General features: G+C 37.3%; 1 protein-coding gene across 3 annotated transcripts in view; it reads left to right on the top strand.

Annotated features, from left to right (window-relative positions):
- Positions 1–27124, top strand: part of ctnna2 (catenin (cadherin-associated protein), alpha 2) — a 306072-nt gene that overhangs the window by 31716 nt on the left and 247232 nt on the right. The window contains exon 1 of one of the 3 annotated variants that reach the window (XM_026304268.1): positions 10392–10586. The exons of 1 other annotated variant lie outside the window; for it this stretch is intronic. The gene's annotated coding sequence lies outside the window, so the exon portion shown is untranslated. Of the gene's footprint in view, positions 1–10391; positions 10691–27124 lie in introns of those variants that run through there. One more of the 3 variants, XM_026304267.1, reaches the window with a different exon arrangement.

Raw genomic sequence — 27124 nt, 5'->3', positions numbered from 1 at the left:
CTGGCTTTTGCCTCAGTATTCAAATAACAATTAAAGCTTTCAAAACAAAATTGTCATTCACCACAGCACTAGGTTTATTCTTTTCCTACACATTTTGTCACATTTCAGAAAGGACAGTTGACTACAGTTTGAATAGTTATGAATTGTATATGTCCCTTTGATCAAAATAGTTCAGTTGCTTTGAATTTAAATGGTCTGATGTTCCAAAAAATGAGCAAATGTATAAAAAAACTGTAATTAGTATTACTATATACTATTATAATGAGTATTATTACTGGTAGTGGTTTTTTTTTTTTTTTTTTTTTTTTTTTTGCAAACAGCCAAATGACTTCGATAATTTAAGAACATGAAGTCAGGAATCTGCTGTTCTTGCCATACTGTTGCAGAGTCTACAAGTGATGACAATCAATTGTGGTTAGCTGTCTCCCTGTGGATATGTGTTGTTGTTAACAACTGTCACAGTGGCAAGTTGGCAGCTAGTGAATGCATCTGCCACTCATCATTTCAGCCATCCAGCATCCCGGAGTAGAGCCAATTCTGACTGATGCTTACAGAGACTATGAGTAGACCCTTTTATTGCCACTTTGCCTCTTATTTCCTTATCCACTATTAGAAAGATGGACATTCAAAATAATAGGACGATTCTTTCGTCTTTCTGTCTCTGTGTCAAGTTTCTGATAGCATACAATCATAAATTTTGCATTTGTTTTCTATATTAACTTTATGCCATTTAAATGTAAGCACTCAATCTCTGATTAAATTTCACTGACAAACAAATCAAATGTTTACGTATATAACATTCCTGTAGCCCATAATGGAAAATATTTTGCCAAGCTGAAGAAACTCAAGATTCTCCACGAAACTCCTGTATAGAAATACCTGGTATAAATAAAGCATTAGAATTAGTTTTCTGTTTTTTTTTTTTTTTTTTTTTTTTTAAAAAGTGACTATGGTAAGTCACGATATTTTCTATTGATGGTTCATATTATCTTTCCTCACATCAAGTGCCATTAAAGTAAACATAATTTTGGTTTGCATTATCTTCTTCGTGGCCCTCCTCCGGGGTGGGAACAGTATATAATGCAATTATGTAATGCAATTATGTTCTCAGTAGGGGGATTTTCACCCTCTGTTGAATCACATTATTGGTGTACACATGGCTGGAGCATTTGTGTGTGTGAGCACACTATTTTTAGTGAAATAGTTCTCTGGTTAAACAGTACTAGTATGTGGGTAAATAATGCCATTACAAAAAAAATGTTTATATTCATATCATTGCCAGAAAAATATATGTTTTATCTACCAAAACACTGACAAATTAACAGTCAGCCTGTTATATTTGTAGAATATTTAACCTGGAGTGTAAGGTAATGTTATACAAAATCTCAAACAGCTGTGTTACTGACAGACCTTTTCTTGTCTAGAAAGAAAACACTATGATGAACCTTCACTCTTTGTTTGATTGTGTTCATTTCACTTTCACTTCGCAGCATTTGTATTAGATACATATATATTGTAGAGTTATGTTTAGTATAATAAAAGTATAATATTACATGAGCTTGTATGTCTGTGTACAGAATAGCAGCTGGAACATTTACAGTGTGTGTGTGAAGTCGACATTTAAGTGTGGAAGATTTTTACCCTTTGATTTCCTAATGTAAATGAAATGGACCAGTGCTTGTGTACTGCTGCGTATTGACCAAATGGTCAGAGACAGTTCTGGCTCTCCACCTACTTTAGGGCTTCCGCAAGCAAAATTAGCTGTGTTTCCTGGACAAAAGCCATAGAAGTAATTACAACACTCCCCTTAAGGCCTTCTTGGTACATTTACTCAAACTACTGTAGAATGAATTTGGGGTCTGCGAAGTAAAAACTGCTGTGGAAAACTGCCACTTGCTAGTTTGTTTCTAGTTTCAAAATACAGTTGCATCCTCCAAGCAAATACACAGGAAGTATGAATTATTGATGTCTCTTTGTCTGTTACTGTCCCTTTTTCCTTTTTTCCATCACACATTGTGTTCTGTAATCTTCTCTACTTACTGGACAGCTGTGAGGAACCAAGGTATTGTTCTTGCCTTCCTCGTGAAGGGTCATAACATTTTCAGTCACAGGGTACAGCTCATCTTCTTCAGTGGATGCTGTGTTTTCTCATTTATTCGGAGGGATGTTTTTTTTTTTTTTTTTTTCTGTGAATAATCCAGCATGACATCATCATGCAGCTTTTCAAGGAGCTGGAGCAATGTCAAAACATGAATCATTCATACTATAACAGCTGTGAATGTGTTTATGTAATGTGTTCATGAGGCAGTGATGACTTGTACCGAAGACGATGATTAGCATTCATTTTCGAGCTTTCAGTGTCCTTTCACGACATCATGTTTCTTACATTGCTGTTCTCCGAATCTGTTCTTCATATGTAAAAAAAAAAATAAAAATAAAAAAAAAGGGATCCACTTCTATGTAGGGTAGGTTTGCAGTTGTTGCTGAAAATGTGTAATAAATCATTAAACCACATGAAAGACTGAGAGAACTTTAGCTTATACAGAAAATGAACACTAAGGTAAACAGTTAAATCACATAGGCATTCATGTAAACTCATTCACTATCATCATTATTTTTGTATGACAGTGGTACCTGAGGCATGGACTCCAGCTCAGCGAACATAAACAATGGTTTACAATACAATAAAAGCAATTGCTGCAGACTGTTGCATAGAACAGTAATCGTAATGGGATAAAAGCATGCCAAAAGCATGCTTAAGCCATTTCTTACATTTATATATTAATGCATCCAAAAGATTCTTTTGAAATTAGTTTTTGGTAAATTATTCTTGATGAAACTTATTATTTATATGCTTTCAAATATTAGACAGAAAACTGCATATTTTGCATTAACAGGGTTTCATACAGAAGAACCTGGATATGTGCTGAACCTGGAGACTGAAATACTAAAAAACTGCAAACCTCTCCTGAAGTGAAGGCTCTCAACTGGTACAGAACTTTCAAAATAACCCATACTGTTGTGCCTCAAACTGACTCCATCGATTATCGATTTAAAAGTTAAACCATGCTCAACTCATGTAATTCTTCATTCCTCACGAGTTTCTGCAGACAGAATAAACATTGTATTTTAAAATTGAATTTACTCTATCTTAAAATTCAAAATATAATCTTGTATGACAATTCTACCAGATGTGATAACTTCTCTAAGGATTGTGTTTGGGGTGGAAGCCAGATACTGTTGGCCAGACAAAACGACAGGGACATTCAGTCTCACTTGAAATCCCATTAAAATGTGTGCATCTCTGGGAAGCCACAACAGAGTGTCTAGTCAGCACACTTCTAACAACCTTGCATGCTAACAAACCAAGCTGCTGGGTGATGCATAAAGGGAAACATGATCACAAATATGCCACTCTTGAGTGCACAATAATACATAGTACGTTTCACAAACATAACTGCTTATTAACCGTAGAAACTGTCACTTCAAGCATTTTAAATAGTCAGAGAGGGATGGTAAATTAAGTGGGGAAAAATAAGATGTGACATTATTATGGTATTTCAGCTCTTCACTCACATTCAGACAGTATGCAGCCATCTTGTCCTTGAGCATGCTGGCCGTCCACTGCAGATGGTTATTCCAGCTGTAACATAAGAGTGGAGAAGTATGTTACATATATACATTACTTTCTAATAGCATCATTATCGGCAGCGAAGCAGTCATCTCAGCAAGGAGGTAGCAAGAAAGGTAGCTGTGTGTTATTGCAGCAAAGATTCCACTTGCTCCTGATCCTAGACCTCAGAACATTCACTGTGAAATGACTTCACACACTCTCCAAAGGATAAAAGATAGCCATTAAATCATACCCGCTAATGTATCATGGCTGACAGTTGCCTAAATGTTTAATATCATCTCATGTATAAAATCATGTATAATCTTTAATTCATGGCAAGGGATGCTACAGAAGCTAACCATCCAAAACAGAGTACATAATCTTGACCTAATGCAAGGAAACTCATGTTATAGATCAAAAGGATAGTTAAAAAAAAAAAAAAGCTTCACCAACCAGTGCATAAGGAAATCTCCAAATCAGTACCGACTCAACCTCAACCAAGGCAACAAGGAATAGACTATGTCACTTTCAATAATATATTAAACTGCAAAGGTATTCTCCTACTTTTAGTGTCCCTGATTGAAAGTGCTGAGGTAATTGTGAGTATACATCCCCACTAAAATTATCATCTGAAGTGTGGTGCTTATTTAAATGTAATCATTCTCACTCTTGTGCTCTGGGTTTGAAAGGCAATCTGACACAACTCTGTGCAGAGGCCCTTTTAGATAACATATCTGATTGTCACATTTAACAAGATTTTTTTCCCCCTTTAAAATCTATTTGGATAGAAGGAGAACAGTTTCAATAATACCCCAGACCACGTTATACATTTGTGTTGATGTGAGGATAATGATAATGAGCAGGATAAAGAGAACAGAGTCAGAATGATATGGTGATTGCTACTGTGATTATATCTCAATGGGAGAAAAGATGTGCCTGAACAAGTTAGCGGTAATGAAGACAAGATTCTCCCTCGACTAAAATCAACATAAGGAAAACCTGTCTCAATTGATGTTATCATAACGCACATCTTGGTACTGATTCACTGATAATACGTTGCTATAAGGATAAAGAGAATGAATAAGGGTTAAAGTGGTATAAAGTCACTCTTATATAGATATGCAGTCTGAGAAAAGCTGATGCCATACTTGCCAACCTTGAGATCTAAAAAATAGGGAGGATGTAAAAAACAAAACAAGGGGTATGGGGGTCCACCCCCAGAAATGTTTGAGCGTCTAAGGCACTGTTGCCCACGTTCTGGCAACTTTAATAAAAATAACAAAATAATAAGTACACTTCAACAGCAGTTTTATGCTAAATATTTTTAATTCAACCTTTAAGTCTCTATAAGTAAATACAGATAATACAAATTGTTTTTTCCTCCTTTAGCAAGAAATCTGCTAAAAATAAATAAAAATGTATCAGTTTTAATTTGTTCAAGGTGCCAAACGCAGTTTATTTCACAGGCCATAACGCACTCAATCCCAGGTAGGCCAGTAAAGCTACTGCATAATAACCCATAAATAAACAACGAAGAACAAATAAATAAGAAGATGTCAAAGGACAGTTTGAAAACACAATTAATCAGCCACCCGTTTATAAAGTGGTTGATGGACAGCCTGAAATATTTTAGAAAAGTAACTGCAGTTTCAGTTATGTCAGTCTAATGAGCTAACATGAAAGAAGCTGTCTCCTGCTTTACAAACCATGTACAAAACTTACAATGAGAAGCAGGAACTCTTCTTTCCATGACTTCTGAATTTTGCATAGGTATTTCTTTTGCTCTCCATTTCTCACTTGGCATGGAAGGAGAAGGTACAAACAGCACTCAGGTACATGCCAAGAAAGTATATGTGTATTGTCCACATGGAAACAATACTCTTATGGTGCACAGTACCAGTAACTTGTGATAACAAAATTGGGAAAGGGTGTGAAATTGTCATAAATCTGAATGAATGTGGCAGAATTTTGCACATCTTCAAGGCCTTTTACAGGCAGTTTTGCCCTCCTTAGCATAGTCTCAAGCAGTAAGACACAGGGCATTTTCTTGGCAGATACATTTTTTTTTGTGTGGTTTGAGTAATGGTAAAGTGAAAGAGCATTTGATCACTTGTATCTCTGCTTTCCAAGGAGGGGTTTTATAATGTATAATATGTCTTTAAACTGTCCTTGCAACATAATTCTACTGCATAAGTAACTAGTTATGCATTGAAAAGTCCTGCCATCAAATAAATGCAGTTTTATCAGAACATGCTGCAATAGTATAATTTTATCATACATTTGAATCATTTTCTCATAGAGTTTCTAGGAGTAAGGACCACTCTTAAGTTTTTACAAAGTCAGTAGCTTTCAAGGGTTAAATTTAAATATTTTTCCCAAGTCTAAGAGGTAATTGTTTTAGTTACAAGGGCACCCAGAATGACTCTTTTTGTGGCCATTGATGACTGGCATTTGTAAAAATGGCTAATGACGTGAATGACCCTTGAAGTTACAAAGGAGGGACAAAAAGAAACAGGAAAATCAAAACTATTGTTTTCTTGAGATTTTAACCCCCAGTTACCATTTTCAGAAACTGCAGACCCAACCTTTCTCTCCTGTCCTCATTCAAATTCTCATCTCTTCTACTCACAGGACAAAGCCAAGTGACTGCAAAAATGTCTTATTCACCCCTACATCACAGCAGATAGGGTGTAGTGATGACCTCATTATATTAAGAGAGTGGTAGAAGCCAGTCCAGGACATTTTCTGATTGGAGTTTCTGGAGTGCCTGGCCTCTGGGTGGAGGGGGCCCAGCTGGACACTGTGGTGGAATGTGAATATTTGTTCCAAACAGATGGAGTTTCATTTAAGCCAAGTGTTTGTACTGCACTAGTATTTAGGCATGTTTGCATACATAAGCACATACACATACCCTTGCGTGCTGTAGCGCACATGCAGTAGATTTCACAGAGGAAATCTGATGCACACTGTCTACTGTGTGAAACTGTGTAGCTTTACAAGAAGGAAGGAGCTCATGATATTGTACTGCTTTGTGCTCTTTACCTTAATCTAAATATAATGAAGTACTTGACAAGCTTTATACTCAAGGATGGGTTTGTTCCCAGTGTAGTGTTCCTCCAGATGGATAAAGCCAGTCAACCAAAGAGTGACAGATTGGGATACACTGTGAGACAACTCTATAGTAATCCCATAGTCATAGTCTTCTATCTGACAAAGGAGGAATTGCCTACTAACATGTTGTGTTGTGCATCCATGCATTAAAACCACAAGCAGATGGGAGACAATGGGCTGCTGTTTCTTTTCTTTTTCCAAGACACCAAACTGGGAAATGAAACGGGGCTAAAAACTGCACCAACCTATGACATTTATTGATAAAGAAATGATTCCCCCTTATAATTATTAATAATCACTTTTAGACTCTCATCATTCACATTTTGCTTTTCTTAAGAAGTATAGCCTGTGAAGATTGTTTTAATATTTTTAATGTGAGCAATTTCCTAAAAAGACTGTTCATTTTATCTGAGAGTTTATGTGCCACAGCTGCATAGCATCAAAGGTCCATCTAATTCCGCAGCATCTTACTGACCTAATATGTTGGCTAAAACTCTGTGTAATCCAATTTCCCTGGGAGACATAACTTCTTCGAGGCTTTCAGTGATTATCTTCTCATTTCAGACTCTGTAATTGTCCTCAAGTTCAGCACACTAGGTTTGGAAATCCCTCGCTTCGAAGTCCTTCCAATACTCTCCTCTAGGCATGGTGATGAACACGTAATCAATATGCTATAGTACTGTTCACCAAAACTAAGTGCTTTTAAAATATCTAAATAGGTGTATACCTCTACATGCAGTAGTATAATTAGGTAGGAAAAATAGGAATTGTGGTGGTAATCATGTGATAAATGTTTTATATATTCATATATGTTAACAACGGCTCCCATAAAGATAAAATGAATGACAAAAATTGTATTTATATCCATGAAATAAGCTAGTATGCTTAAACATTTTATATGTGACAGTTTGCTGACAGCCAGTTAGACATGTATTTGTTTCCTAATCCATGTACAAATGGCCTGTGTTCTAATGCTTGTACTGTAAGTGACAGCAAGGCTTTCTAGGGAGTATCATCTTCAGAGCTATGCACTAAGCCTCTGAGATCAACTTTTTCAAAGGAATAATTGGGCGTCATTTGGTTTGGTGAAAGCTGGGTTTTTGAGTCTGAGTGAGGCTAAGATGTAGCAGGGGATTGAAAGACAGATTGATGACCCATTTGTGGTTATGCAAGCACTGTACGGGACTATCAAGGTGAAGAAGAAGCTGAGCCTGATGGCGATGTATTTCGAACATCACTTATGGTCATGAGCACTGGGCAGCAGCCAAAATGAGTTTTCTTTATGGGGCATCTAGGCTCAGCCTCAGGGACAGAATGAAGAGCTCCAGATAAGTGGAAAGAGCTCAGAGTTGAACTCCCCCCCCCTTTCCATTACATGGGAAAGGACCCAGCTGAGTTTGTTCTGATTACGATGCCTCCTGACAGCCTCCTTGTGGACAAATTCTTCGCATGACCACCTTGAAGGAAAAACCCTGGGGCAAACCGAGAACATGCAGAATAAACTACATATTCCATCTAGCCTTGGAAAGCCTTGGAATCCTCCAGGTAAAGCTGGAGGACATAGCTGTTCAAACGATAACTACGACTATCTTGCACAGCCTTCTGGCACTTCAACTCAGAGACAGATTAGTGGTGAAGACTGTAAAGCTGGATGAAAATGTACAGTTTAATGTACATAAAGGAATGTACTTCACACTGGAGTTATACAAAGTTTGCTGCGATGGCTGATGAAAACCGTAGCTACATACAATATGACATTTATGGTATTTTGAATATCACGATATTTTCAAAGATATTGTCACAATCAGGAAGGCACATGTATAAATATTGTAACCTGTTTGCTAAAAAATTCTATTTTATACAACTAAGCTGCAATAGCATTTATTTATTTGTTTTGTATAAAAAATACTCAATGGCTGGATTGTGTTGAGAAGGAACATGTGTTTTGAATTAACAGCAAGTCTGGGTTCAAGTTAAGGCAACCAAAACTCATTGTTTAAGATTAGGAAAATAGCATTGTTCATAAACATATAGTATGAAATTACAGTGCTACCCACCAATCCCCACCGTGCTGCCCCTATAAATTACAGTACTAGTCAAAAGTTTGGATACACTTAATAACAATGACATGAAATAACACATATAAATATGCATAGAAGTGTAAACCCAGCAAAATGTGTTTTTAAATTTCAGATTCTTAAAAGTAGCTGAGAACTTGGCTACTTTTCCTTCACTGTGCCATCCATCTCATTCCAAATCACTTTAGTTGGGTTTAGGTTTTTTCTTTCGGGAAGCCCCACCATCTGATGCAGAACTCCATCACTTTCCTTCTTGCTCAAATAGCCCTACATAGCCTGGAATTGTGTTTTGGGTCATTGCTCTCTTGAGCAACAAATGACAGTCCTACTAAGCACAAACCAGATGGGATGTTGTGTCATTGCAGATACTTGAAGTAGCCCTGCTGGTTAAGTGTGCCTTGAATTCTAAATAAATCGCCAGCAGTATCACCAGCAAAACACCTGCACACAGTCACACCTCCTCCTCTGTTCGTCACTGTGAGAACCACACATGCAGATGCCATCCTTTCATTTTCTCCATGTCTCACAAAGACACAGCACTTGGAACAAAAGATTACCAAATTTGCACTCAAAGTTATAAATTTCCACTAATCTAATGATCATTACTTGTGTTGAGCCAAAAAATTTTCTTGTCATATTGATCTTCCTCATTTGTGTTTTATTTGCAGCAGTGCAGTCTGATTCATGCAGTCTTCTCTCAGCAGGTGTTGTTGAAGTGTGTCATTTACTTGAACTTTGGGAAGCTCTGAGTTGTTAGTTGGCTAGTAACTGGTTTCTTCAAGGGCAGTTGCACAAACCATCAATATTCTTGAAATTTTGGGATGACTGATCTTCATGTCTTAAGTTAAGTTATGGTATGTTGTTTCTTTTTACTTAATTGAGTGGTTCCTGCCATAACGAATGAATGAATTATTACACTAATCAAACAGGGATATTTGCTGCAATTTGGCACAATACAAAAATAATCTCAAACACATTTAGAAGGCAAGACATTTCACCAATTACCTTCGTGAAAGCTGGTTAACCCCTTCCTTTCTTACAGTGCCATTTTGACAAGAATGCCATATCTCATATTTGGCTCTCCAAATCTCAGATCAAATAGATAGTAGTGCATTACTGCGCTTCATATTAATCACATTTTATAGATTTGTAGGCTAGGTTCCCACCATCCACCCCTCAGGGGCTTAAATTAAGATATGCTGTGCAAAGCTGTCATCGTGGATGTTGCTGAGAAATTTAAAATATGAAACATTTAGCTCTAGTCTGACTATTCCATGTTATTTCATAGTTTTGATGTCTCAGGCATTAATCCCCAGAAAAATAAAATAAATAAACAGAAAGGCAAAGTGGGAGGCTTTACATATCTAATGAAAAAAAAAATCAATCAGAAAAACAGCATAAAAGAAATGTTATTAATGTAAATACAGCAGGAACAGACAGTATGGCAGAGCTCAGAAATCCTCCCTACAATGTGTGCACTGGCAGGGCGCATCATGGGGGCGCATCCTTACAGGAAGAATCACGCATGCGTCAACTCCGAGGCCTCTTCTGATTTGACAACACGCACAGCCCACTATGTTGCAAAGCTTTCAGTTAGTAGCGCACCATCGTCTGCACCTGCCTACTCTGTTGTTGTGGTCGGAGCGCTGGGAGGGGTCATTATTTCGCAGGGAGCCATAGGAGGAGGAGGCATTTCCGAGGCACCGACAGAAGCGTGTATCTTCAGATTCAGCACCACAGAATTAAGGAAAGCGTCCGGATTGAGGCGATTGTCACTGTTCACTGTGGGTAACTGAACACGAGGGCAGCATTTTTTTGGGGGAATACTCTGTGAAACGCTGTGCACAGTTTCTGGACCTGCAAGTGGTGTCATCTCCTACGGTTATAGGTGCGTAATTAGTTGGGTGCCGTGGTTTGTGAACTGGGTGTGCTTCTTCTTCTTCTTTTTTTTTTTTTTTCTTTTTTTCTTCTTTGCTTGCTAGCAGTCTGGTAGCATTGCACTTGCTGCACTGACTGACCCGCTGTGTTGCTAACATTAGCTTAGGCGAGGTCCGGCTCTTCATTCATCATAGTAAACTTGTTAGATAAAACCCCGCACCGACATACTTACCACAACAGGCTTGCACAGCGTTTATTTGCTGAGCCGGGTGATTTTTCAGTGTCGCTCCCTGTGCTAACGTTATCCAGCCCGCACACCGAGCACTGCTATCCAGCGAGCCCGGTGCTGAAAGCCTGCTCGGACTGATTCATGCGAGCCTGTCGGGCACAGACAAGCTAGGCTGCTATGCTACCGCGGGGGGCTAAGCTAACTGACACCGGTCACCAGTCACTTTTACGCTGGGGGAAAAAAATAACCGTCCCGCATCTGCGTTATCGTCTGTTTCATCTTCCTTTGGCTGGTTATTAATTCTTCACTCTCTTCGAGTCAATTTATCTTCTTCGCGTTGTGCATTTGCAGCGCCCTTTTGTCTGGTCATTTTGCTTCTTTGTGTAAATTATGAGTCTTACGTACGCGCTAAATAAACTCATCGCTCGTTATCTGCTGCAACTGGATCACGAGTGTTTGTTGATATGGTTTTGTTTTTTGTTTTTTCCCAGTCCTTTATTATTACGCCTTCGTGCTCGGCTCAAAGATGTGAAGAAGTGCACAGGCTTGTGGTGCCTCACCCTGCAAGTGTAATGTTACTTTATAGTGGAGTCTCTGTTGGCGCTTTTAAGAGCAGTTTTCACTGTCAGCGGATCTTTAGTGCAACATTACAGCAGCTAATACTCGTGTTATGTTCCCATGATTATGTTCATCCACTGTCTGGCGTCTGCAGCACACACTGCAGTTTACGGTGGGATCATCTGCTTGGTGCAAAACTGTGAATGGTCATTGTGGTTTGTTTGCGTGATGTGGTGGGCTTGTTTGCAGACATGCATCATTCAGACGAAGTGCTGGATAGTCAGCGCAAAGCTTTTGTGACCCCAGTGGAAGTTAGTGAGTGTGCCACACTTCCCCCTCATGTAACCGGAGATATGGCATCTCAGAGGCCTCTAGGGGTCACATAGTGGCTGTATTTAGAATCTGGGATTTTGATTGGCAATGAGGAATGCTCAAGACTTTCTGTCCCGGATGGTGTTGGGCTTTATCATTTCCTCCATCTGTTTACCTTGTAAAATTGTTTTAGTTTAGACGAGACAGTGGCATGCAAAGGATAAAGCTAAAAGAAATTTAATTTCCAACTTTATGTGAATATTTAACAATGTTTTTGACAGACTAATGTAATTCCAAGCATTTATAACTTTTCCTGTGAAAACCTTTATTTTGTAATTAAGGTCATTATCAATACTTTATATTAGGAGAATGGTGTTTTACTATATTGTTGTATATTTCAATAGTGCTTGTAAAATTACTAATTTATTATCAGATTGTTTTCAGTGATCTGTTCTGTAATCACTTACTTAAGATGCATTATAGCATTTCCTACCCTTTGACTTGGCAGAAAAGACAGCAAAATAACACTAAATAAACTACTAAATGTGTCTTTTACTTAATGTTTACTAGAGGCAGACAAGACAAGAGCTGTGACTTCAGACTGCCAAGCATGGCCAGACCCTCCTCTGCCCTTTGGGAAATAGCTGCATATGCGTATCACTATCAAACCATCTGCTTAGAATCATTTTTTTATGTATGCTTATTTGTTTAACCTTTAGGATATATATATATATATATATTTTGTTTTACAGTAGACTAACAATTAGAAAGCATGATTTACTAATACACCAAGCATTTAATCACTTTGATCACATGGACAGAGTTTGATTTTGGACAGTAAAACACTTGTTTAGATACAAAAGTAACAAATTTAACAAAGCTGGTGTCAACAAGATCTGTCGTTAGTGGGGAAAATCAGTATATTTTGAACTAGTTCTGATTTTGAATCATATTTGATTTCAGCTACAGTAGCATGTGGTCCATCTCCCATTTTCCTTACTTCTCATTTCATAATACCAAATTACAGAGCTTGACAGCCACCTGCATGTAATGATCTAAATATTTTGGCCCGGTTACTGTATGTCGTTTGCCGTATAAACCCTGTTTGTGTTATTGGGAATGAGGAAAAGCCATAATTTATGGGCGAGTCTATGCAATCAATGGCATTCAGGAGTGCATTGTGTTCCCTGTCTCCTGGGAGAGGAAGCAATATTGGCTGAAACCCATGGAACCCCCCTTGTTGTTGTACTGGTACGTAGTCATGGTACCCCCGACTGACTGGAACAGGATTGCCTCTCCTTTAAGGTTTTCTCTCGCTGCAGCTCTTGCACAAATGTTTGATGCCATTTAAGAGATGAGAAATGAGACAATAGCAACAACACAGAACAATCAATAGTTGTAGTGCTGTTGTCCACCACATCAATTTTAACTCTCCTAACCCCAGGGTTTGCATTGCCATGCTGCAATGTGGTGCTGCACTGACCTGACGGTTCACATTCTTATCAGATTTTTAAGTAAACATGTCCGCAAGACAACATATTACATACTACTAGTACTATAAGACATTAGTGTTTATAACTACATTCTTATAGCTATCAACATTATAGTTTGAGTGAAGTATAAGTGATATTTGCTTTGTTGGATTTATGTTATATTTGTTAGAATAATCTGTTGTTTCTGATATCGTTTCTGAGACATTATCCCACTCTGGCTCATAAAGACAATGAAAAAGAAAAGAGCACTTTATTGTTTCGGAGGGACAATAAAGTACATGATCCAGCAGTGCTTGAAAATATAGTGTCAGCAGCAGTTTGGTGCAGCAGGAAAAAAAACGAGGGTATTCTCTAAAGTTCCTTTTCATGTCTATTAGTGTGCCACACCCACAACCACAACTCAGCAAAAGGGCTGTTGCAGTGAAAATTTTATCTTGTTATAGACTAGTTTTATTTTATGGATCGATATCGTTTCACTAAGAAACTTCATATAAAACGTTGCAAGACATCAGAAACAAGGCAGATATTCTGTTTCGTATGAAGCTGATAACATTTAAATAAATAAAGAGTGCAGAAACGTGCTCCCCTTGTGCCACCACAGCCCGACTGTTGTGGAAATATTTAATCAAAATTTTAAATCTTATGCAGTTCAGATCTTATAATCAGGATGCAGCTAAATTTTTAACCGCACTTTAGAATTTTAAGAGTCTTCCCGTTTTGGCCCAAAAAGCTGTGAACAGATCTGTATAGATTTTTAAGGTGTTGAATGTAATCAAAATGATAGTTTGGAAGCTGAGGTTGACTTAATAATGTGATGTGCAGTTCCCGAAGCCTCAGAGGAGTCACCCATCATGCAGCACATTTATTACCATGTGTCATATGCCCTGGCCTGCAGCAATATAGGTGTTTATGGGCTACTGAGTTACTGATTTGTATGGACTTTTTTAAAGGAAGCAAATAATCTCTAATCAAGGTGGTTAGTTGGTTAGTTCCATGTAATGGGAAACTGCATACAATGAGAGAAGTGATTGGTGGCAAGGTGGTAAGACAAACCATTTTAGGGCTGTGTAATGAATATAAAGGGTAGACACTGAAGAGCATTGTAGTTATGTTGATAATATTACTGCACACAAATAGGCCAAAGTAGCTAGTCAGATCCTTCAGTCACATTATTTTTATTGGTCATTTTTTAAAAATGACCTGTTGATTCCTAATATAAAGTGACTGTTTAATGATAGATAAATTGCTCTGCTCATGCCAGCAATGTACTATTGGTGCAATCAAATTATTTTCTATTTTAAGCCTTGGACTAACTGCAGGTCTCAAGGGTTTTAGGTTCGTAAGGTAGTTAATTTTAAAATGATCACACAGTAAAATTGTTGGAACATAGATACCTGGCAACCTGCAAGCAGATGTGCACCCCTATTTGACTGCTCCTATGTTGATTAGTTTTTGGGAATCTTTCAAACTAGCAAAGCATGGATACCAAACAAAATTCAAGTTTTTTTTTTTTTTTTTGGTAACTTTAATTAAGGGGTGAAATTACCTGATGAAGTTTTAGTGTTATCAGTTGAAACAGCACACGGAGAGCGTGCAGGAGTTTAGATTTCCTAAGAGTTGACAGAATAATATTTCTCAGTGGGCAGACAGCACCTTTCCTTATTGAGATGTTGTAAGTGGGGTGTGATGCCAAGCTGCTGTTAAGAATTTTCACTACTGTTTTAATGATTCTCCCCCAGCCACCCACAGATGTCAGGGTTTCTTGGGAAAAGTTATTGATTTTGACAATATTGAATTGTTAATAGTGTTTTTCTTTTGTTGGTCGCTCACCCTGTCAGTTTTCAGCGTATGAAGTGACAGCCTTTGTTCTCAGATACAGGTAGACCCACCTGAGCTAATTCCCAGAATTCATCCCGCTGATGTGGTTCAATTCATCACTTATAATGGGTTATGTCTCACTTTGAGAATGTATGTTATTCAGACAGCCTAAAATGGCTTTAACTGCAAGCATCAAAGACTGTCTTGGTTAAATATGAACTTCTCAGTCAAGTCACTTTCAAACTTGTAGCCATTGTAAGAAACAGATTCACTCCAGGGGGTGTTAGTAGTCGAGTATTACTGGAGTTTGTCATTGGACACTATCTTTTTTTATCCACATGTTTATGTTTGTGTTAGATAGTTGGGATATGTAGCAGTTATTTAGGACACTTAAATAAATAAGCAACTGATTCTGTTCCGTTTGTTATAGCAGTTTGCTTTAATCTGATTCCCTTCGTAAAATCTATGTTTTTGTTTTTTGTTTTTTCAGGCACTATTGTGATGTAAACTGTGTTTCTGTCTTCATCATTGCTCACCACAAAATAGACTTTAATAAAGTTATAAAAGGAACAAGTGTGGGGGCAGATTGTCAATCATGGACAGAAACTATTTTCTTATACCCACAACAAGTATTACTTCCACAGAAAGAAGCATTGGGTGAATTTTGTATATGAAACACATAGGCATTTATGAGTACACATTAACGGTGCAGTTGGGAGAAATGTGCAAACCCTCACGGTCACTCTCACTTGCACACTGGTTGTTTCTCTAGCCATGAAAGACCACAGTAACACACTCCTGTTACTAGAACGTTCGCTCTGTTTCTGCTATGTCTATCTCCATCGTGTCACTTTATTTGTTTTGATTCTATCAAAAACAAATCTGTGCAGAGACTCTTGCCAGAGGCCATTTGAGTCTCTCATTATCTCATGTGTTCACAAGTTTTGAAGGCTCACTTGTCTCTCTCATACTCAATCTCTCCCGACCCCCACCATACATCTGGGACCAGCAGGGGCCTCAAGTATTGGCCCAATTCCTCCCCCACAGTGTGTGCATTCTGTCTTGGCGCATTAACTTTTCTATTGTTATTAGGCGACTGCTTTTCTTCTTACAAATAATCCATAGGATGACCAAGGGGGTGGATTTGAGTTTTGACATCCACAGTTTAGCCTAGAAGCTTGGAGTGGGAGACTAGGGGCATATTATTTCCATTTTTAAAAGTTTAATGCAATCATTTCATGCAATTGAAATGATAAGACAGATCTGACAGTCAAGATAAAACAGATCTTTTCTATAAATAAACTAAAAACTGGGGGTGTTAAAGGCTTAGAATGCACCAGCTGCTTACTGATTTTCCCAAAAATGCCTGACAGTGCAATGAGTGCATACATTTTTCAGTGTCTTCCCTACTTTCTCAGCGATCCTCATATGTTTGTGTGGTTTGCTTCCTGTTATGCACATTTCTCTCATTCTCCCCTGCAGTCACTCACCGTTACCCACTCTTAACCCCTGATTTTCTCCAGTAAAGAGCAAGAGACCTTGCTGTCAAATTTCTAAACTAGACAATTATTAATAAACTTGCCAGTTTATTCTTATTTAGTAAAAGTAGCCTAAAGATAATGATGATGAATATGAAACTAAGTGCGACAAATGTAAAATAAGAAGAACATGCCACTTTAAATACTATATGTCCCACATTAATGTGGTTTACAAACAGGTACAACATAATCCTTTTATTATTTTAGTTTGACATTGTGCTCATGGTAACTGCTATTGTGGTTTATTTTAAACAATTAGTGGTGGCTGGTGTGCTTTTAGTGTCCGTAACCCCAACCCTAAACCTCACTGATGTTAAGAGGTAACATTTTTCATTTGATTTGGAAAAATTGAAGAATTTTAATTTCTGTAAGTCACCATATGGCAACCTGTGTTGCTGCTTCAGTCTCTGTCGTGCACGTCATTATTTTTGTGGACAAATTTATAATGCTGTTATTCTTGCTTTGGTGGAGACAGATGAGCTCATTGGCTTTAATCCTACCTACAAAGCTCTGATTGACTCTTTTAACCAGTGAAACAGCTTTCAACGAGCACAAAAATGTGACCTGTTTGAACTGCTGAAAAAGTCATAGATACAGTATAGACAGCTCATAAATGATGTTTTACAAGGTGGTGAATTTATATATATTTCTCAGAATAATGAGAAAGATTTAGTTTGAAACTGTCATTGTTAACATTGGCTGTATTTTGTATCTCGTGGTGTGAGCCCATTATAAAATCTGAGTGAGCCCAATGACATAAGCTTTTGCTCGACTTTTGACTGGACATTGATGAAACACTTGTAAAAATTTCACTTTTCTTTGAATTTAAAGCTAAAAGGCACACAAAACAGATGTTGCAGATAAATTTTATGTTGGTATCTGTTTAACTATTGCGATTGTTTGGGAAATACATTATGTTCACAGCAGATGGCTTTCCTAAATGTCTGCAATACAAATTAATAAATTATAAATTCAAGATAAAATAAAAGCTCAAATGTAATGAAAGGTTTTAAGTCATTAGTGTTATATGCTGTTGCCTGGCATCACAAATTAGTTTCATACATTCTGTATGAGCAGAGTCAAATTAATTTTAAATATAACTACCATGAGTAATTTGATCAAATGTGACATTTAACTTCATGTATTTAAAGTTATTTCCAGCATTTATTAGCATGTGCATTATGTACATTTATTATAACTCTCACGCACAAAATCAATGTCATATGTTGAATTAAGCCTGCATTTAGCCTGTATTTCACTCATTTATGCTAGACTGTTGTCAACAACAGTGTAGTCGCAGGTTGTACCATTAAAGCCATTAAAGTACATGCTCCAGTCATTGTTTACAGTGGTGATTCAGTAAGTGAATAAGCTGAGTGGTGCAATTTCAGAATTTCTTCTTTTGGAGCATTAATGCACTCTACAGTCGTACCCAATTATCTAAGAGGAAGTCACTGCCAGCGTCTACTGTAGGTCTTTATAACAATTCTATGATCAATCTAGTGTAACAAATGGTAGTCTTATAGAGGCATTAAAGAAAGCTGTGTTTCCGCTTTCAAATCAAAGCTAAGCATTGTCTGCTGCATTGGTGGCAGGACTATAAAACGAGGTCAGATGACAGTCATTGTCCCATTCATAATGATGGAAAATGTATCCTGTCACAGTGTATATGTGGGAAAGCTGTGAGAAACCTCTTTCAGTTAACAAAGTGCAGAAAAAAGGTTGCAGATGGCTTACAGTGGGTACGGAAAGTATTCAGACCCCTTTAAATTTTTCACTCTTTGTGTCATTGCAGCCATTTGCCAAAATCAAAAAAGTTCATTTTATTTCTCATTAATGTACACTCAGCACCCCATCTTGACAGAAAAAAACAGAAATGTAGAAATTTTTGCAAATTTATTAAAAAAGAACCTTGAGATGGTTCTGCTCCTTCATTGGAGTCCAGCTGTGTTTAATTAAACTGATTGGACTTGATTAGGAAAGGCACACACCTGTCTATATAAGACCTTACAGCTCACAGTGCATGTCAGAGCAAATGAGAATCATGAGGTCGAAGGAACTGCCCAAGGAGCTCAGAGACAGAATTGTGGCAAGGCACAGATCTGGCCAAGGTTACAAAAGAATTTCTGCAGCACTCAAGGTTCCTAAGAGCACAGTGGCCTCCATAATCCTCAAATGGAAAAAGTTTGGGACGACCAGAACTCTTCCTAGACCTGGCCGTCCAGCCAAACTGAGCAATCGTGGGAGAAGAGCCTTGATGAGAGAGGTAAAGAAGAACCCAAAGATCACTGTGGCTGAGCTCCAGAGATGCAGTAGGGAGATGGGAGAAAGTTCCACAAAGTCAACTATCACTGCAGCCCTCCACCAGTCGGGGCTTTATGGCAGAGTGGCCCGACGGAAGCCTCTCCTCAGTGCAAGACACATGAAAGCCTGCATAGAGTTTGCCAAAAAACACATGAAGGACTCCCAGACTATGAGAAATAAGATTCTCAGGTCTGATGAGACCAAGATTGAACTTTTTGGCGTTAATTCTAAGCGGCATGTGTGGAGAAAACCAGGCACTGCTCATCACCTGCCCAATACAATCCCAAAATGAACTTTTTTGATTTTGGCAAATGGCTGCAATGACACAAAGAGTGAAAAATTTAAAGGGGTCTGAATACTTTCCGTACCCACTGTACAGTCAGTGGATTATTTCTATTTGCAAGTTGCATCAATAGTGTTTAACAAACAGATTTAAAACTGATGCTTGAAAAGGATAATGCTGAATGATAACAACAGAATTGTGCCTGCAAGGTAAGAGATTAACTAAAATATAAATGAGCAAAAGTGAATTAGATTGGGTTGTATTCAGGGTATTGATGAATGTTGCTGCATGTGATGTATCTTTCTCATATATAAGAATGTAGATTTCACATAATTAAAGCTGCTCTATGGAGTTTTCTTGTTATCAAACAAAATTTATGTTTACATTTAATGTTTCTCACCGAAGTGCACTGTTTACATCCTTGAGGTCCTTCTGTGTAAAACATTTGCAAAGTAGATTAAGAAACAAATAAACAAAAAACTTTAAATCTTGCCTTGTTTACATCCATGTGTACTTGCTAGTATTCTTCTTCACCTCTTTCGGTGTATTTCTACATTTGTTGACGTGTTCTGGTAACGTGCTCTGCTCAGTCGAATACACTTGTGCCTGGACAAAACAGAAACATTGCTCCGTAACATCACTAATAGTTGAAAACTCCACAGGGAGCATTAATTTAACACCTTTCTCCTACCCTTAATCTCTGTAAAATAAATAACAAAGAGATCATTTCATAATATTCCTGCAAGGCTGTGCATCTTCTCCGGCTTAAGCAATTAACACGCTTGTCTCAAACCTGATCGGTTTGTCATATAAATGTTATTACAGTGGAAAGCAATCATTTCTGTTGCTTTAGCCATTTTTTGTTGACACAGATATATTGCTGGGTAGATGTGGTAAGAGAGGGATTTGCCTTTAATGGCACTCCAAAGGGAAGTGTTAATGATATTTGCTTTAACAGTGCCTAGCCCTGCATTTAAGAATTCATCTTGAGACTTATTTGGGAAGTACCCAAGTGTTCGCCATATGCTTTGACTGCAACAGCCACTCAGTAAGCACCGGCAGGTATACATTCATCTTCTGCTTTGAGATTCCCTTTTTGGCATTCAGACTGAAGCTCATTTTGTATTCTTTGTAGTCTGCCACAGCTCCAACTACAGTATGTCCACTTAAACACATTGTAAATACATGGATCTTCTTCTTTTCCTTTCGGCATTAATAATAACAAAACAACACAAAGATCATAAAGTTTCTAAAAATACCAAAGGCCATATGTCAATTGTACATATTCTAAGACCTATATTTGGTGGCTTTATTTTAGGAGGTGTAGAAACCTGAATTTCCCTTCAGGATTTAATAAACTTTATCTCGTCTAAGAAAGGTTAAAAATATGTTACCATATTGGGATATTGAAACCTTCATAATAAATCCCTTATTTGTGTTTTCTAATTACCACTTTTCCACTAATTTCAGATTACGTCTGCTATTTGTTTGTTGTTTATATATTGCTGATTAGGACTGCAATGCAACAAAAGTTTGTCTTCTTTTTGAAAAGTTAAACATAAGGCAAGACAATCAAGGTATTCACAGGAATGTAGCATTTATTAGTGTGTATAAGGTGCATAGCAATTAAATGGCTATTGCTTTATTTTTACACATACAGTACTACAGGATTCAAGCTGTAACACTGGTCTGATAGCTGTTTTTCAAAATAGCAAGTAAATAGGATTCTTATGTACAGTACCTAGAATTATCTTCTGATGATTTTTCCGATGACTGACAGTTGAAATAACAGAATAGAAAAAAATAAACACCGGTTGATTTGCAGGCTTTATTTTTACTGCTTGATTTCTAATAACAAACTTGCCAGACTTGCCAACAAACTTGAATGTTAGAATGTATGCTATATCTGTATGATAGTGGGCAGCTGGGTGGTATTTTTTTTTAAAGACTTTCAAAGCATGATTGGATAAACACTGGCCAATAGGTACAGTAGTGTATTTCAAACATCTTTGAGGATTCTAATATAGGATTTTTAATGGACACCATCTAGAAAACTAGGGGCAGGTGCTTTAGGAAAGCGTGATGCTATTTTAATAGTGTTTATTGGACTTTTCAGTGTGTGCTTTATGTTTTTTGAATTTCTGGAAAAAAAAGCTACTGCTTTGAGAATTTCACAGGTTGCGCTCTACTTTGATCGGCCTATTTTGGCCGCTCTGAGACCATGGCTCTGGAGAGTAGTGATATGACAGGCTGAGCCTTGACTTCTGCTTTTAGAGATTCCCCCACTGCTTCAGTGTGTGTATGTGCTTAACTCTGCTCTGAATCTGGGTCAGTGCAGTGTTGGCATATTAACTTTCTATAATGACAAATGACAGGGATTTTACTCACAAATTTAGTGTCATACAGTATAGAAGCTGTGATGCCCATTTTATGCAATGCAAGCAGAGTTTAAACTCTTGAATATTTTTATCTGTGACAAATATGCATGTATTTGAAAAACTGCAGGGCTACAAATATTCCGAGAAAAAAAGTTCACAAATCTCACAACAGATACCACACAAATTTTACCCTCATATTTTAGAGACACAAGTTAATTAATGTTAACTAACTCACTTCAGTGGGTGTCCATTGTGTTACAGAATTCAATTTACGTGTGTACCCATGAAGAGATCTAATAAAATATGTTCTCGTAGATTTTTTTTTTTAAAATCATCTTTTATATGTTTTTATAAAGAACTCAACTAGGCTGCCTTTCTTGCAAACAAAAGGTTTAATGGCAACATTAATTACAGAAAATTATGTTTTAGTAATAACCTTGTGATTTTTGCTTTATTCCCTTATGCATTTGTTGCACTGATGTTGAGTTTTTGATGAAGATAAAAATGTTTGGTTAGGCCCCTAATTTGACATAATTTTTTCCTGAATGCTTATCGTGTATTAACCTCATTTGTTAGTACATTCATGGTATTGAAGTTAATCCATGTCAACATGGACTTACAGAGGGAGGAGTCTTGATTTTCTTCCTGCTTTTAAGGCCACCAGATGAGATATATATGGTGACCCACAAAGGATCAAATCACACTTTGGTACAATTACTGAGCATTGAATATGCAGTTGATCTACTTGAGATATATGTGTGAATGAGTCATTAGAATTTTAACATATATGACTAAATTTGACTGGCTTTGCTATACATGAATAACATTTTCCTCTGTTGATTCTCTGTACTCTGTAAATGATTTTACATAAGTATGACCACGTTGGGTGGTTATGGCATCCAAGGTCAATATTGCTCTTGTCTGCCTTTGGGAGGCAAGCAGGGTCATGCCTGGTTAGTGCTTGGATAGAAAGGAATACTATGTGGTGCAGGCAAGTCTTGGGCATTGGACTAACATCTCGTCCCTGTAAATATCTGTATTGAAGAGACCTCCTTTGCTCAGTGTGCTCACCAGGAATGGGAGGAAATCAAACTCCAAATTCTTGTTATTGCTGTGTGGGGTGGAGCCAAACCCATCATACAGTGGCCTGGACAGGCCATCAATCTGTCAGGGTTAGGACACACAAACATGTACAAATGAATGGTACTGGGAGTTTAGAGTGTACACTTTACCGTAACTGAATGTCTGACTACTGTGGGATGAAACAAAAGTTGAAGTGCTTGTCATTGTTCCATACAGTAATAAAATGTCTTTATGGAACAGCAATGTGCATTAAGGTCTCTCAGGCTAGAACTAAAAATTTACTGATCTTTAAATTGTTTCTTTGTGACTTCCTATTGGAGACTATGAGCATGGTAATATGGAAGATTGAGCAGTGGCAGAGGGCAGACTATAGGAAGCTTAACACTAGGATGAGCATTTTATGGTGTGTTTTGAGTTGGTAGATGGAGAAAAGACTGCAGCTTTTATGAAATTTGATGTTCCATTATTTTAAAAATACCTGTAAATGGAGCAGATAAATGTGGGTGTATTCAGCAGACAAATAAATATGTATGAATTTATTTGATTTATACTGTTCCATGTAATTAAACAAAACTAGGTATAAAATGAATAATGCATTGGCAGTTTGTAGACATTGTAAGGTTTTTCTGAATACAATCGTTCTATTCCTCTAATGCAGAATCCCTACAAGGCAAATATAAATGTCCAAAACTTAAGAACTCTGTAATTATGTCTTATGTAATATATATCCAGTGCAAAAGTGCTTTTTCTACAAGACCAAAATCATAGACAACACATGTGGCAAGGAGAGCAGGTGTTTTTTGTTTGCATCAGTAAGGCCAAAGGTGTTTAATGGTACAAGTCATCTGCATTTTTTTCCTTTGGTATTGCCAGTAGACTGCTGAATGGAGTAGCTCTGTGTGAGATATGCTTAGTTAATACAAACAAACAAATCTTTGACTTAGCAGAATATATGTGTTAACTGTTGTTCCTCCCTGCATCCTTGACATGCACTGATTATTCTATCACAGCAATTTGGATTTAGGCATCTTAAACACCAAAGACGTGTACTGTATATGAACAAACTAGGGCAAAGAGATTACTTGTATTTCCATTAAGGTCATCATGATCATAATTTTTGACCTTTGAACTTATACAACTGTATCTGTGTGTACAACACACAGATATTAATTTAGATATAATAAGCTCAGAATTGTCAATAATAATCCATATTAAAAAAAATCGCAGTTGTATTGAGGATGCAACTTAGCAGAAAGAGCACATCTGGCTATGACTCTACATGTCAAAAACACTGTAAGTGGGTGTATTGTTACAGAAATGATGGAAGCATACAATCGTAGGATCGTAGAATGAATGAATAAAGTTGGAGAAAAACATTTATCATGTCATGTTTTCTCCCCCAATATTCATGACAAAGAAGCTAAACTCTAGATTGTGGATTGCCAATTCACAGCAAAAAAGGTCTTTGCGGTCTTGCAGATGACCTTCTGCTTCTCTTCTCCAGAGATTTTGGATTTATAATCAGCAATGTGTTCACACAAGGGTGCTGCTTATGCCATTGCCAGAAGGCACTGAAAATTGGCTAACTGCAATGTAGGAGCACACAGTTCTAGGAAGCACTCCGTATTTCCTTTGCTACTTAGTCAGACTATTCATATTAGGTTGATTATAGGACCTTTCTATTTCATTTTTTGCAAGATCTATCTCACTTGTGTAAGCCCTGTAATTTGATTTGACATGAATCACAGTGTTGCTGAGGTGCAAATGAATCTGTACTCAACAAGATTTAATCCATGAGTCATTAAAACTGCCTCTAAAATGACATCTTAATAAAGTGTCAAAGGCCTTTTCTGTATTAGCCAGTAAAGCTTTAATTTCTCTCAGAAGAATGAAAATCTCTAACTTAATGCCGTGTTACAGATCATTTTTATTGTAAGGTGCATACTGTAGTACTGGAAACCAATTCAGAGTTGGTATGAGAACCAATTCAAATTCAGCCTCGTGTGAGCTGGTGTCATGGCCATGAGCACCCTGTAATCTGAAGGTCTTGTTTGCAGCAGGGCTAATGACAATAAAGGTCAGCATCGTCAGCATAAAAATGTGCATAATCATGATGATTTGGTACAAATATGTATCTACAAAGTAAAAGTCAGTGGGCCTAATATAGGTCCCTGACAAATCTCCTTTACCAACTGTCTGAGAACTTGATTTAAAGCAATCTTCCATAACAGCTGTAGTCTATTTAAGAGATATCATTTCAAACAGCTGTAAGCAGAAACATCAAAATCCACAGAATGTAGCGTTTTTTAACAAAATATTGTGGTAAACAGTATGAAAAGCATCAAGACAGTCCAGCACCCCGTTGCTTTTTATTAAATGAGTTAATACTGTCATCCACAACTACAGTTGCAGCAGTTACTGTAAAATGATACAATTTAAAGTTCTGATTGCCACACTGGTCAAAAGTGATTAAGACAGACAGGCCATTTTGGATATAGGTCTATAGTTACTGAGGTCAGAAGTGGAACTCAGCTTGAAGTGAAAGTCATAAAGTGATAGGAGAATTGGAGAAAAATAGGAGAAATATCATTTTGTGGAGTTTTACAGTGTATTTCTCTGGTAAAATAAAAAGTGAAATGCAGACATGCAGTCATGCTACATGAAAAAGTCACACAGTTTTTTGAAATGTTTGTTTTTAGCTAGCAAGCATATTGGTTAGTAGCTGGTAATTTGCCAGTTTAGATCGTTTAAAGCTCCTGCATTTACTACTGCTGCAATGAAAAGGTACAGATGACCATTTCAAATTTGAGACATCATGTGTTCAAATGTGTCGATTCAACACTGGTCATGTGGAGTATTGGATTAAAACTAAAAATTGGTTTCACATTAGAAGCAGTAATGCAAAAATTCACCTGAATATGCAGACAAGTAAGAGAAAGATCCTAAACAGACGCCGAGTCTCAGCTCACTTAACATCTGGTCAGCTGAGGTAGTTACATCTGTTAGCAGTTGTCTCTCTGCCATGTCATCAGCATTATTTCTGTGGAAAGCTGACATAAGCAGAACCTAAGGTAATAATATTGTTTAATGGGCAATAAAGAAACAAACAGTATCAAGAAGACCCTACATTAGGTGATAAATGAACTGACTTATAGGGAATGGCAGCATGTGGTGAGCTCCCTACAGATGCCACTTTTACATTGTTGCCACCTCTGCATTGTGGTGATAAAACATATGCCATGCAATCAGCAGTGGCAGGATGTTAAATGTTTGTCCTGGTGCTGTTAGACTCTGTGTACACAAGCCTCATCTTCTCAGTTCTCACCCACTCTCTCTGGCCAGCATTCACAATTCAAATCCCATAATGGATATTGGGATAAAATGAGATGAAAAAATAATTTTGAGGAAACAAAATTAAAGCCACTGAAATGCATTGCATCAATATATCTTTAATATCCTGTCTTTCTTAACTCTGTGGTTTTCTTACATATTCATCTGATAGTTTACGTTTGATGCTGTGTGTTATATTTATGCAAAACTTAACACCAGTATTAGGTTAGGGGGGTAGAACACAAGCAGCTTTGATGTTAATGCATGAAAAGGTGTGAGAAGAGAGAGCTGTGTGTTTCCAAATTGTTACAGTGTTTCATGCTTTGTCCACACTTAGTACAGTATATTGCTTTAGCCAGTTTACATGTCTGTTTTTGTATTTTGCCTTCTAAGTGCATCGAAAACATAATCAGTCTTCAGTTTATATTTGTATGCTAATTCATTCATCATTAGGCAAGTTCAGGGCTAACTTGCCAGCTTAGACAGTTTATTGCGAGCCTAACTCTAAGACTCATCTGTTCACAGCCATTTGGAGAGTTCAAAATTTAGTTATCAACCATCCCACACTGTATGGCTTTAGTTTGTGGACAAAAACCAAATTGCCTGAAGCAAACCCGCTTATCTAAGGGGGGATATGGACATTCCACATGAGTCTGTAGTGCTGTCCTCTGAACATTTGTGCTGTCCATCTGTGTGGTTATTCCATTAGAGTGATTCCAAACATAAAATTACATGAGCAAGAAAATCAAGATGTTTATTTTATATACATGTTTTAGTTGTTCTGGCACAAGGAAGAGTATGGAGGCAATGTGATGTGCAAATGTGAGTGGAGAGTTTGCAGACTGCAATTTGGAGATTTGTATATGTTTTCAAATCCCAGCACACGTATAGATTTGCATTTTCTTTTACACATACAAATCTAGGTACCTTTGCAAATTGCAGATCTAATTAGTATCTAGTTACCTTGAAATATTTCCAGTTCTTTCAAATAGACTGAACTATATTATTATTTTTTTATCATTATTATTATTAATTCTCCTATACTTTTTAATGTGTAATGAGTTGTCTCCTATACTTTTTAATGTTTCAAATGGTAATGAAGCCACTGTATCTTTCAT

Source organism: Mastacembelus armatus, chromosome 1 (assembly GCF_900324485.2).
Source record: "Mastacembelus armatus chromosome 1, fMasArm1.2, whole genome shotgun sequence".
NCBI classification, from domain to species: Eukaryota; Metazoa; Chordata; class Actinopteri; order Synbranchiformes; family Mastacembelidae; genus Mastacembelus; species Mastacembelus armatus.
This window is presented reverse-complemented; position numbering and strand designations above follow the sequence as displayed.